Source organism: Triticum urartu, chromosome 6A (genome assembly GCF_056163025.1).
Source record: "Triticum urartu cultivar PI428250 chromosome 6A, HENAU_Tu73, whole genome shotgun sequence".
Lineage (NCBI taxonomy): Eukaryota > Viridiplantae > Streptophyta > Magnoliopsida > Poales > Poaceae > Triticum > Triticum urartu.
This window is the reverse complement of record NC_141878.1, coordinates 446,563,796-446,576,391: the sequence shown is the minus strand read 5'-3', so window position 1 is coordinate 446,576,391 and position 12,596 is coordinate 446,563,796. Positions and strand designations below refer to the sequence as shown.

The following is a 12,596-nucleotide window of genomic DNA, read 5'->3' as shown; positions in this document are numbered from 1 at the left end:
CCGAAACAAGAGTTCATCATTAAAACCAAGGAGAGGATGAAGAGATGGCTGATGAACTCAGCGACAATTCATTGAGATTTTCAAAAGATGGATTTCCACACTTATGCGAACAAGGAGATAACATTTGTCGGATCAAATGATATAAGGATGTATGCTCGAGGAAAACATACACAATAAGCATTGGTTGAAAAGTGCACCCAAAATATGGCCTTAGGTAGCATGACCAATGTTAGAAAGGTGATTCAACAACCAATAGTCTAAGAATGAATTATCGACCATTAACTTGAAAGCAATAGGGTTGCTAGAAACACAAACAAGTTTGTGTTGAACGGAAGGCAATAAAGTGGTCGATGATAACACAAATCATCGAGGGCAAGGAGGGTACTTCTCATCATGAATTCAATTGATATCCTGGAAGGGGTCAAAATGTTGATGATGATCATGACACATTTGTCGAGAGGTTTCATGAGGATGTAATCGATCAGCGATGACATCAAGTCAAAGGAATGATGAAGTAAGAGGTCAATGGAAGCACAGATACGACACAAACTCGAAACCAAGCTTGCTTTTCAAGGTGAAATGATATAACAAGGAAAATCGACGTAAGCTTAGCTCATCGTCGAAGTGGTGCTCCGAGAATAAGGACCAGGTAGCACGGTTAAAATCACCATGACAATGATATAGCCATACAGGCTACGAATGGCGTGGTCGGGTACAAACTCGTACTTAAAGAAGATTATCAAGTGTCGTTGAACCATAGTGCAGACTCGGTTCAGTTATCGGTGTTTTTGAGTGTTTAATGACTCGGAGCCCGTGAAAAATTGGAATCAGTGAGGATGTAGTACTTGATAAAGAACTCATAAGAGGTTATGCAGTTCTGTGATAATCTCGAGATACCAGGGGGTAATACTCGACGACAGATCAAAATAGAGGTTGGATTGGGTATTGCTCTGCAGAGGACAAGTGGTTTTAACTTGTCTGAGGAATTGAATCAAAGGGAAACAATATGGTCAGAATCACATTTGTACATGATCAAACCACAGATACAAGCACTTATAACAAGGGGGTAACTATTCTGCGAGAAGCTTCCATGATAAGATTTGCATCGTGTCCATGGGCATGAACGCAAAGTTCAAGGTCGACTCCCACTTCCTCAATGCATAACCTTTCATTCACTTCTCGCGTTTGATGAAGTTGCAGTGTTGAAATTTTATCTGGCAAGATACCAGAAGTGTATGACTCGTGAAAACTTTCGAGTTCCCACAGTTTAGAGAAGGCATATGTTCAACCCATAGGGGCTTCTTAGAAACATATACCACAAGCTTCAAGAGTAAATATCACAAGCTCGAAAGTAGAGCCAGGTTGAGAAAGTAGATGATACAATTTACCAAAGGCATTATGTATCCGAGGGAAGGTTCACAAGGTTATTGAATACGAAGGACACTGTCGGATAAAATCCAATAAAGGTTCTGGTGGTCCACAAGGGATCTGACGTGAGCATCGGTACTCAACTAGAGGAAGAAGAATACAAGGAGATCAGATTATAGAAACAACTGACTAAGTCAATTGTCAAATGCAAAGGAATTATGATTTCCAAATCAAGGGATCAGAAGCAATGCTCTGATTAGGGATGGATAAGTTGAATAGCCTTAGGGTACAATCAACGAAAATTGGATTGGTCGAGAACCAATTCCAGTTAAAGAATGGCAGCTCAGCCGGAAAGGTAATTTATAAGGATCAATGATGATTGTGTGTATTCGCAAACATATTGAGTCAATAGACTCAAAATGATAATGACAAGGAATGTCAATAAGACTACGAGACTTATGGGATTAACCATAATGCAAGCAAGCAAGAATTTCAAGAGCCAAAGGCTCCAGAGGATTTTTGGAAGATCGAATAGTATTTTGAAGACTTTTGTGAAACACAAGAACAACTGGGGATGAGCGGATACTCGATAAGTGTGAGAATTTTTCCATAGGGGTATTCAGGTGACAAATAACTGCAAGGCAGTAGGCTTAAAAGATTATCGAAACATCGACGAGTAATTCGGGGTATCTTGTAATAACAAGACCAACTGGGGATGAATGTAAGAATAACAACCGCAAGTAGTTACCCATAAGGGTTGATGGTGGAAGGGAATTGCAAACGCGATGAACACAAGTCCTCGGGTTAACAGCGGAGAGTATCTTCAGGGTCTCCGCGTGCAGCACACGATCATCAGTAATAAGGGGCTCTCCGGGTGAAAGTGATAACGAGATCCTAATGTTAGATTTAGCAAATTTCATTTAACCCGAATAGAAGAGAGATCAGAGTCCCAGAGTATAGACAAGGAGTAAAAGATCCTAGTACCACCCAATGGCGACGTGTGCCCGTAAGACACACAGCCAAGTTAGTAAAAGTTTTGCAATGCCTAGACTCAACTTCGGCCAAGCAGTTGGAAAGGGGGATTCCTATAGGCAGTCGGCTCTGATACCAACTTGTGACGCCCCCGATTTGACCGTACACTAATCATGCACGCAAATGTGTACGATCAAGATCAAGGACTCATGGGAAGATATCACAACACAACTCTACAAATAAAATAAGTCATACAAGCATCATATTACAAGCCAGGGGCCTCGAAGGCTCGAATAAAAGAGTTCGATCATAGACGAGTCAGCAGAAGCAACAATATCTGAGTACAGACATAAGTTAAACAAGATTGCCTTAAGAAGGCTAGCACAAACTGGGATACAGATCGAAAGAGGCGCAGGCCTCCTGCCTGGGATCCTCCTAAGTACTCCTGGTCGTCGTCAGCGGGCAGCACGTAGTAGTAGGCACCTCCGGTGTAGTAGGAGTCGTCGTCGACGGTGGCGTCTGGCTCCTGGATTCCAGCATCTGGTTGCGACAACCAGAAAGAAAGGAAAAGGGGGAAAGGGGGAGAAAGCAACCGTGAGTACTCATCCAAAGTACTCGCAAGCAAGGAGCTATACTACATATGTATGCATTGGTATCAAATGGAATAAGGGTATCATATGTGGACTGAACTGCAGAATGCCAGAATAAGAGGGGGATAACTAATCCTTTCGAAGACTACGCTTCTGGCAGCCTCCGTCTTGCAACATGTAGAAGAGAGTCGACTGAAGTCCTCCAAGTATCATCACGTAGCATAATCCTAACCGATGATCCTCCCCTCGTCGCCCTGTGAGAGAGCGATCACCGGTGGTATCTGGCACTTGGAAGGGTGTGTTTTATTAAGTATCCGGTTCTAGTTGTCATAAGGTCAAGGTACAACTCCAAGTCGTCCTGTTACCGAAGATCACGGCTATTCGAATAGATTAACTTCCCTGCAGGGGTGCACCACATACCCCAACACGCTTGATCCCATTTGGCCGGACACACTTTTCGGGGTCATGCCCGGCCGCGAAAGATCAACATGTCGCAGCCCCACCTAGGCACAACAGAGAGGTCAGCACGCTGGTCTAAACCTAAGCGCACAGGGGTCTGGGCCCATCGCCCTTAGCACACCTGCACGTTGCGAACGCGGCCGGAAGCAGAACTAGCCCCCTTAATACAAGAGCAGGCTTACGTTCCAATCCGGCGCGCGCCACTCAGTCGCTGACGTCACGAAGGCTTCGGCTGATACCACGACGCCGGGATACCCATAACTACTCCCGCGTGGATGGTTAGTGCGTATAGACCAAATGGCCAAACTCAGATCAAATACCCAGATCTCGTTAAGCGTGTTAAGTATCCGCGAACGCCGACCAGGGCCAGGCCCACCTCTCTCCTAGGTGGTCTCAACCTGCCCTGTCGCTCTGCCACAAAGTAATAGTCGGGGGCCGTCGGGAACCCAGGCCCACCTCTACCGGGATGGAGCCACCTGCCCCTTCAGCCCCTAACTCCGAACAGTACCACAGGTAATGTAACTGTGTAAAGTATATTGAATATGCCCGTGATCACCTCCCGAAGTGATCACGGCCCAGTAGTATAGCATGGCAGACGGACAAGAGTGTAGGGCCACTGATGGAACACTAGCATCCTATACTAAGCAGTAGGATAGCAGGTAATGGTAACAACAGTAGTAGCAAGGACAGGCTATGCATCAGGATAGGAATAACGGAAAGCAGTAACATGCTACACTACTCTAATGCAAGCAGTATAGAGAAGAGTAGGCGATATCTGGTGATCAAAGGGGGGGCTTGCCTGGTTGCTCTGGCAAGAGAGAGGGGTCGTCAACACCGTAGTCGTACTGGGTAGCAGCGGCGTCGGTCTCGGTGTCTAGCGAGAGAAGAGGGGGAAGAAACAATAAATATTTAAGCAAGCAGGTGCTTAGCGATGCATGACATGACAAGTAACGGCGTTAGAGGTGCCCTAACGCGGTAGTAGGTGATACCGGTGAAGGGGAATGACATCCGGGAAAGTATCCCCGGTGTTTCGCGTTTTCGGGCAGAGGAGCCGGAGGGGGAAAGTTGCGTGTTCGCTATGCTAGGGATGTGTGGCGGATAAACGGGCTGCGTATTCAAATTCGTCTCGTCGTTCTGAGCAACTTTCATGCAGAAAGTATTTTAATCCAAGTTACGGATTAAAAGATATGATTTTCTAAAGATTTTAATAATTTTTGGAATTTAATTAATTATTTAAATTAAATTCGAAAATAGATTAATGACATCAGCATGATGTCATGCTGACGTCAGCAGTCAATAGAGTTGACTGGTCAACCTGACCAGTGGGTCCCACTGGTCAGTGACACATTTTAACTAACAGATTAATTAAACTAATCATAATTAATTAGGGGGTGGGCCCCACTGTCATTGTTTGATTAATTATTTAACAGTTAATTAGGTTAATCTAATTGTGATTAATTAAATTAATTAATTCCTTAATTAATTAATTAATTTAATTATTATTATCTATTTATTTATTTTTATTTATTTTTTTAATTCCCTTTTTTTTAAATCGTTCTGGGCCGTGGGGCCATTTTGTCAGTGGCCCAGGGGGCCTATCGGGCGCTGGGCACTAACGGGGCGGGTCGGGCGTTGCGGCGCTCTACTGGGCGTTCGCCGAGATCGCCGGGGCGAGGAGGGCCGAGGCAGGCGCGGCGGCAGCGGCTGACCAGCGCGGGGCCAGAGGGGAAGCGAGGCATGCGCGGGGCAGGGCGAGCCCGTGGGCGGGGCGAAGCGGGACGGCGGGCGGCGCGGTGACCGCGAGCAGCAGCAGGGGGGTCGCGGACGGCGCGAGGCAAGGCACGCACCGGGCGCGTGCGGGCGGGCGCGGTCGTCGCGCGGCGAGCGCAGAGGGGGAGCGGGGTGAGCGCATGGGTGGCCGCGGGCGCGCGCGTGCACGACTGCGGGGCGGCGTGAGGAGCAGAGGACCGTGGCCACGCGCGGGGCGCGGGCGCTCGGCCAGGCCGCGGCTGCGGCAGCTTGAGCATCGGCAACTAGGAGCAGGGTGCGCGGCCCTAGCGGCAGAGCAGGCAGCGGGGCGCCGGAACGCGCGCGCGAGAGAGAAGGGGGGGAGCTCACTACGGGTGTAGGGGATAAGGCAGCGAGCTCGGGGTGGCTCGGGGTGGTCTGACGAGGGAGATCCGGCGAGGAAGCGGTCCGGCGAGGCAGCGCCGGCGCGGTCGGTGACGGCGGGCGTTGGGGCGGCGCGGGGTTGATCCTGATCTTGCTCGGGTCGAGAGGGGACCGAGCGCCATGCGGGACGAGAAGGCGGGCGCCGTCGAGGTGGGCAGCGGGACGAGGTGGTGGCGCGCCAAGGGTGGGCGGCGCTCGTCGGCGGGGTTCGTTCCCCCGATCGGATCTGGATCGGGGAAGAAGGGGAGAGCGAGTGGGGGGGCGAGTGGGGCGTTAGGGTTTCGGTAGGGGTGGGGTGGCCTATAGGCCAGGGGTGGCCGGCTGGGCCATGGCCCAGTTGGGCCAAGGGGTCCAGTGGGGGGGGGGTCTCTTTTTACCTTTTTTTGTTAGTTTTCTTTTTCTGTTTTTTGTGTTTTCTTTTATTATTTCTTTCTTTCCTGTTTAAATCATTTTAAACCATTTAGCCATTTTATAAAAAGGTGTTTGTTGCCCCATAATTACCCTTATAATATTCGGCAACCACCGAACATTTCTGTTTTAATTTTTGAAAACTTTTATTCTTGTCATAAACTTGAATTTGAATTTTGAACGGTTTCAAACTATTACGAGGACAGCAACAGTAACCGAGGTGTCATGGCACGATTAGCGTGGGATTACTGTAGCCTAATTACCCGGGCGTCACAAGGAGAAGGGGGCAACCCAAGGTGGCTGTGCGCCTCCCCCCTTCCCCTAGTCCTATTAGGACTAGGAGAGGTGGCCGGCCCCCTCTCTCTCTTTCCCCCCTCAAGGAATCCTATTCCAACTAGGATTGGGGGGGGGGGAATCCTACTCCCAGAGGGAGTAGGACTCTCCTGGCGCGCCCTCCCTTGGCCGGCCAGCCTCCCCCCTCTAGTCCTTTATATACAGAGGCAGGGCACCCCAAAGAACACACAAGTTGATCCACGTGATCTATTCCTTAGCCGTGTGCGGCGCCCCAGCTACCATAGTCCTCGATAATACTGTAGCGGAGTTTAGGCGAAGCCCTGCTGCTGTAGTACATCAAGATCGTCACCACGCCGTCGTGCTGACGGAACTCTTCCCCGACACTTTGCTGGATCGGAATCCGGGGATCGTCATCGAGCTGAACGTGTGCTCGAACTCGGAGGTGCCGTAGTTTCGGTGCTTGATCGGTTGGATCGTGAAGACGTACGACTACTTCCTCTACGTTGTGTCAACGCTTCCGCAGTCGGTCTGCGTGGGTACGTAGACAACACTCTCCCCTCTCGTTGCTATGCATCACCATGATCTTGCGTGTGCGTAGGAAAGTTTTTGAAATTACTATGAAACCCAACAATTATTTATTTCCTTATATCATGATAAATGTTTATTATTCATGCTAGAATTGTATTAACCGGAAAGATAATACATGTGTGAATACATAGACAAACCTAGTGTCACTAGTATGCCTCTACTTGACTAGCTCGTTAATCAAAGATGGTTATGTTTCCTGACCATGAACAAAGTGTTGTTATTTGATTAACGAGGTCACATCATTAGTTGAATGATCTGATTGACATGACCCATTCCATTAGCTTAGCACCCGATCGTTTAGTATGTTGCTATTGCTTTCTTCATGACTTATACATGTTCCTATAACTATGAGATTATGCAACTCCCGTTTACCGGAGGAACACTTTGGGTACTACCAAACGTCACAACGTAACTGGGTGATTATAAAGGAGTACTACAGGTGTCTCCAAAGGTACATGTTGGGTTGGCGTATTTCGAGATTAGGTTTTGTCACTCCGATTGTCGGAGAGGTATCTCTGGGCCCTCTCGGTAATGCACATCACATAAGCCTTGCAAGCATTGCAACTAATGAGTTAGTTGCGGGATGATGTATTACAGAACGATTAAAGAGACTTGCCGGTAACGAGATTGAACTAGGTATTGGATACCGACGATCGAATCTCGGGCAAGTAACATACCGATGACAAAGGGAACAACGTATGTTGTTATGCGGTCTGACCGATAAAGATCTTCGTAGAATATGTAGGAGCCAATATGGGCATCCAGGTCCCGCTATTGGTTATTGACCGGAGACATGTCTCGGTCATGTCTACATTGTTCTCGAACCCGTAGGGTCCGCACGCTTAAGGTTACGATGACTGTTATATTATGAGTTTATGCATTTTGATGTACCGAAGGTTGTTCGAAGTCCCGGATGTGATCACGGACATGACGAGGAGTCTAGAAATGGTCGAGACGTAAAGATTGATATATTGGAAGCCTATGTTTGGATATCGGAAGTGTTCCGGGTGAAATCGGGATTTTACCGGAGTACCGGGAGGTTACCGGAACCCCCCGGGAGCGATATGGGCCTTAGTGGGCTTTAGTGGAAAGGAGAAAGGAGCAGCCCAAGGTGGCTGTGCGCCTCCCCCCTTCCCCTAGTCCTATTAGGACTAGGAGAGGTGGCCGGCCCCCTCTCTCTCTTTTCCCCCTCAAGGAATCCTATTCCAACTAGCATTGGGGGGGGGGAGGGGAATCCTACTCCCAGAGGGAGTAGGACTCTCCTGGCGTGCCCTCCCTTGGCCGGCCAGCCTCCCCCCTCTAGTCCTTTATATACAGAGGCAGGGCACCCCAAAGAACACACAAGTTGATCCACGTGATCTATTCCTTAGTCGTGTGCGGCGCCCCCAGCCACCATAGTCCTCGATAATACTGTAGCGGAGTTTAGGCGAAGCCCTGCTGCTGTAGTACATCAAGATCGTCACCACGCCGTCGTGCTGATGGAACTCTTCCCCGACACTTTGCTGGATCGGAGTCCGGGGATCGTCATCGAGCTGAACATGTGCTCGAACTCGGAGGTGCCGTAGTTTCGGTGCTTGATCGGTTGGATCGTGAAGACGTACGACTACTTCCTCTACGTTGTGTCAACGCTTCCGCAGTCGGTCTGCGTGGGTACGTAGACAACACTCTCCCCTCTCGTTGCTATGCATCACATGATCTTGCGTGTGCGTAGGAAAATTTTGAAATTACTACGAAACCCAACACCGCCCACCTCCACCCTACGCATGGCCTCCCCCCCCCCCACCGGCGGTCGCGGCTGCGAGCTTCGCTGGTTGGATTCAAGCCCCTCCGCCGCTGGATCTACAAGCCCCGCCGCGCCTCGCTCCTTCCCGGACGTGCTCTGCGAGGAGCCCCTCGCGTCCTCCGAGGGTGACTCGCAGCCTCTGCAACGCCTCGGGCCGAGATCCGAGGTCCACCGCGTCAGCCCTGAGGCGCCTTGGGAGTCCGCGCACGGCCGTAAGCGGCCCCGCCGGTGCTCCCCCCGTCGCTGCCAGGCGGATCCCGTCCCTCCGCGGCGCTCCCCACCCGTGGCTGCGCCCGGCGAGTGCCCGCGCTGCTACAACACCGCCCACCCGCGCTCGGAGTGCCGCCGTGCCATTTGTTGCCGCCGCTGCAGGTTCTCGGGCCATGTTGCACGCGACTGCACTAACCCGCGCTCTCCGGCCTCCTCTGCTGAGCCGCCATCCAAGCGTCGCTGCGGCTCCTCGCCGCGACCGTGCCTTCCCCCAGCCTCGTCCTCTCCCACGAGCGTGGGCGCGAGTGCCGCCGGCCCAAGCAACCCCGCGTCTTCCGGGTGTGGGGGCCGGTCCTCGCCCGCCTCTGCTTCGCCGTCGCGCTCTTCCCAGAGCAACCCCTCCACCTCCTCGAGCAAGACGCCTGTCGTGCTCCCCGGCCACCCTGCCCTCCGCCCCGCATCTGCCGTGTGCTACCTGCCGCGCACGGCCAGGCTGGTCGCCACCGAGAAGGAGCTGCAGGAGCGCGCCCTTACGGCCACTGTTGCTGGCAACCGCTCTGGCATTGGTCGCGAGGAGGTCGCTGGGCTGCTGCGCGAGAGATTCAGCCTCGCCGACGACGAGTTCTCCGTCCACAGCCGTGGCCACGACGAGTTCCTCCTCAAGTTCTCCTCGACCGAGGCCCGAGCCAGGGTGGCCCTGCGCCCGGTGCGCTCGCCACGCTTCCGACTCATCGTCCACCCCTGGAGTCACTCCGCTGGCTGCGAGCCGGTGCAGCTGCGATTTCGGGTGGAGGTCGAGATCGTCGGCCTCCCCGACCAGGCGTGGCACCATTCCTCCGTCGAATCCATGCTCTCCCCATTCCTCGAGATCGAGCACCTCCTCCCCTCCACTCATGACGGCAACGACATGTCCCGATTCAGATTCTCGGCCTGGACCGCGAATCCCGACGCCATCCCGCGCTCGACCGACCTGCTGCTCCCGGAGCCAGACGCCGTCAATGCGGGCGCCGACCCCGACCGCGCCGAGCGCTTCGTCCGGCGCACGCTCCGCAAGCCGGTGCAGATCCTGGTCACCGCCTCGGAGGATTTCCGCCGGCCGGTGCCTCCACCTGCACGGCCGCGCTCGCCGGGCGGCGCCAATGACGGTGACGCGAACCCCCTGTCACCCCCGCTCCCTCCGCGCTGGCCCCGGCGACACGAGTTCCCGCCGCGCCCCTCTCGGGCGTCCCCGCCCGGCACCCGCCGCACTAGGACCGTCGGCCAGGGCCAACACCGCCGCCGAGGTATGCGTCCTCCGCGGTTGGCGGGGCATTCTGGGGCCCCACCCACCCACGGACCCAATCCCTGCTGGCGGGCCCGCGCTTAGCCAACGGATAACTGCTGCCACGCCCGGGTCCACGCTGGACGGCCGTCTGTCCACCTCGGGCTCACCAGTCAACGGTTTGACGCGCTCCTCGCTACGAGACATCCAATCGCTGCCACCCCAGGTCAGCTTTGGCGACCACGGGCTTGCCACTTGTCAGTCCTCTGCGCCCGACCAGACCCCGCCAGGCCCATCACCGGTGCTAGCCCTCGCGCTCGACGCCCCACACTCCCCCGACAAAGCTGCTTCTGTTCATTCTGCCGCCGACAGGCCGGAGATTCCAACCCACCGTGCCAATCCCATCTCCCAACCGGCCTGCGGCCTGCAGGCGGCGCAGCCCAGGCCCACCGTGGCGCAGACAGAGCCTACCCCACCCCCGCCCACGTGCTACAGGCCCTGGCCTCCGCGGTGCCGGTCAGCGCCATGCATGTCCCTGCGATGCTGGAGCCAACCCAGGCGCATGACGTGGATTGCGGGCCCAACACATGTCAGGCCATAATCATTGCGCCATGCGCCACAGACGGGATCCCAACCGTTGATGGCCACGATCGCGCGGTTGGGGAGCGCTTGGAGCGGTTCGTCTCCTCGGTGCAGCGCCCCAACGAACCAGTCCTCCCACCCCCGCCTCCGCGCCGACGCCGCAACGCCGTCCCGCTGGATTTCACGCCTCGTCGCAGTGGACGCATTGCCAAGGCTGATCGTGGCCTCGACTCCGAGATGAAGGCAAAGCGGGTGCTCCTACGCCGCCTTGGCCTGCTGCAGCACGATGAACCAATCTCTGACTCCATCCTCGAGAAGTACGCGCGCATGTTTGATCGCCCACTGGCTGCCGACACGATCACCGCACTCGCAGACTACCATGGCTGGGAGGTGCCGGCCAACCCCGACGACTCGCTGCACGCCCCACCCGCGCTCATCGCCGAGGCCTAACTTCTGTTGCTCCTCCCCACCGAGACAACACTAGTTTTCCAATGGAGTACAACCTAAGGGCTATATTTTGGAACGTGCGGGGTCTAAACTGCCCTGCTAAGCGTAGCGCTGTTCGCTCCGTCATCCGTTCGGCTAACCCATGTATCGCGTGTCTTCAGGAAACAAAGATCGCTGCCTTCTCGTCGTCCCTCGTACGCGAAACGTTGGGCGCTCCGTTTGCCGACTACTTCTTCCTCCCAGCCACGGATACACGCGGCGGCATTCTTCTTGCATGGCAGAACGACATCGTCTCCCTCTCCCATCCAACCATCGCCGACCACTTCATCAACGCGCTGGTGACCCCCCGCGACGGCAGCCCACACTGGTGGGTGACGGGAGTTTACGGGCCCCAAGAGGAGCCGGACAAGATCGCCTTCCTTGCCGACCTGCACGACACGAGATCTTGCTGCGCCGGGCCTTGGCTTATTGGGGGCGACTTCAACATGATCACGAACGTCGAGGACAAGAACAACGGGAATCTGCACCGGGCTACCATGCGCCGCTTTAGGCATTTCATCGCCGATGAGGAGCTTCAGGACATCTATCTACACGGCCGACGCTACACCTGGTCTAACGAACGCGAGGCGCCGACCCTCGAGCTCATCGACCGTGTTCTCTGCACCGCTGGCTGGGCTACTGACCATCCAAGCTGCATGCTTCGTTGCTTGTCGTCAGCGGCATCTGTTCACGCGCCGCTCATCATCGACTCCCTCCCGCGCTCCTGCAAACCGAGGCGATTCCACTTCGAGCGGTTCTGGCCCTCGCTTCCGGGCTACCACGAGGTGGTTGCGCAGGCTTGGAACTCTACACCCCATGAGCCAGACCCGTTCCATTGTATCTTCACGAGACTGCGTGCCACTGCCAAGTGCCTTTAGCGTTGGAGCTCCAGGACGGTGGGGGACGTCTCGTTGCAGCTGTCCGTCGCCCGTGAGCTGATCGCGCGCTTTGACACGGCGCAGGACTGGAGGGCGCTCTCCCCGGCCGAGGCCTGGCTTCGACGACGGTTGAAAGCCGCGTACCTCGGCTTGGCCTCCCTGGAGCGATCCCTGGCCCGGCAGCGCACGAGTCTCAACTTCCTCAAAGCTGGTGACACGGGCTCCGCTTTCTTCCGACTCCATGCCGCCCACCGTGCCCGCAAGAACCACATCTTCCAACTTCAGGTCGGTGATAACCACATGCATGGCCAGGCCGCGATTGCTGAAGCCGCTTTCAACCACTTCACGGCGATCCTAGGTACCGGCGTCGAGCGCACCTCATCCATCGACCTGGACGCCCTAGACCCGCGCTCCTTTGAGCTGCTTGATCTCGAGCTCCCCTTCTCTGAGGGTGAGATATGGGAGACCATCCGGCGGCTCCCGAAGGGCCGGGGCCCCGGCCCGGACGGCTTCACATCGGAATTCCTTTGTGCTTCTTAGGCAAC

The 12,596-nt window shown here is 54.5% G+C and overlaps 1 pseudogene; it reads left to right on the top strand.

The window, feature by feature from the left end:
• Positions 1-11,178: 11,178 nt before the first annotated feature.
• LOC125515695 (uncharacterized) overlaps positions 11,179-12,596 on the top strand; it is a 38,623-nt pseudogene continuing 37,205 nt past the window's right edge.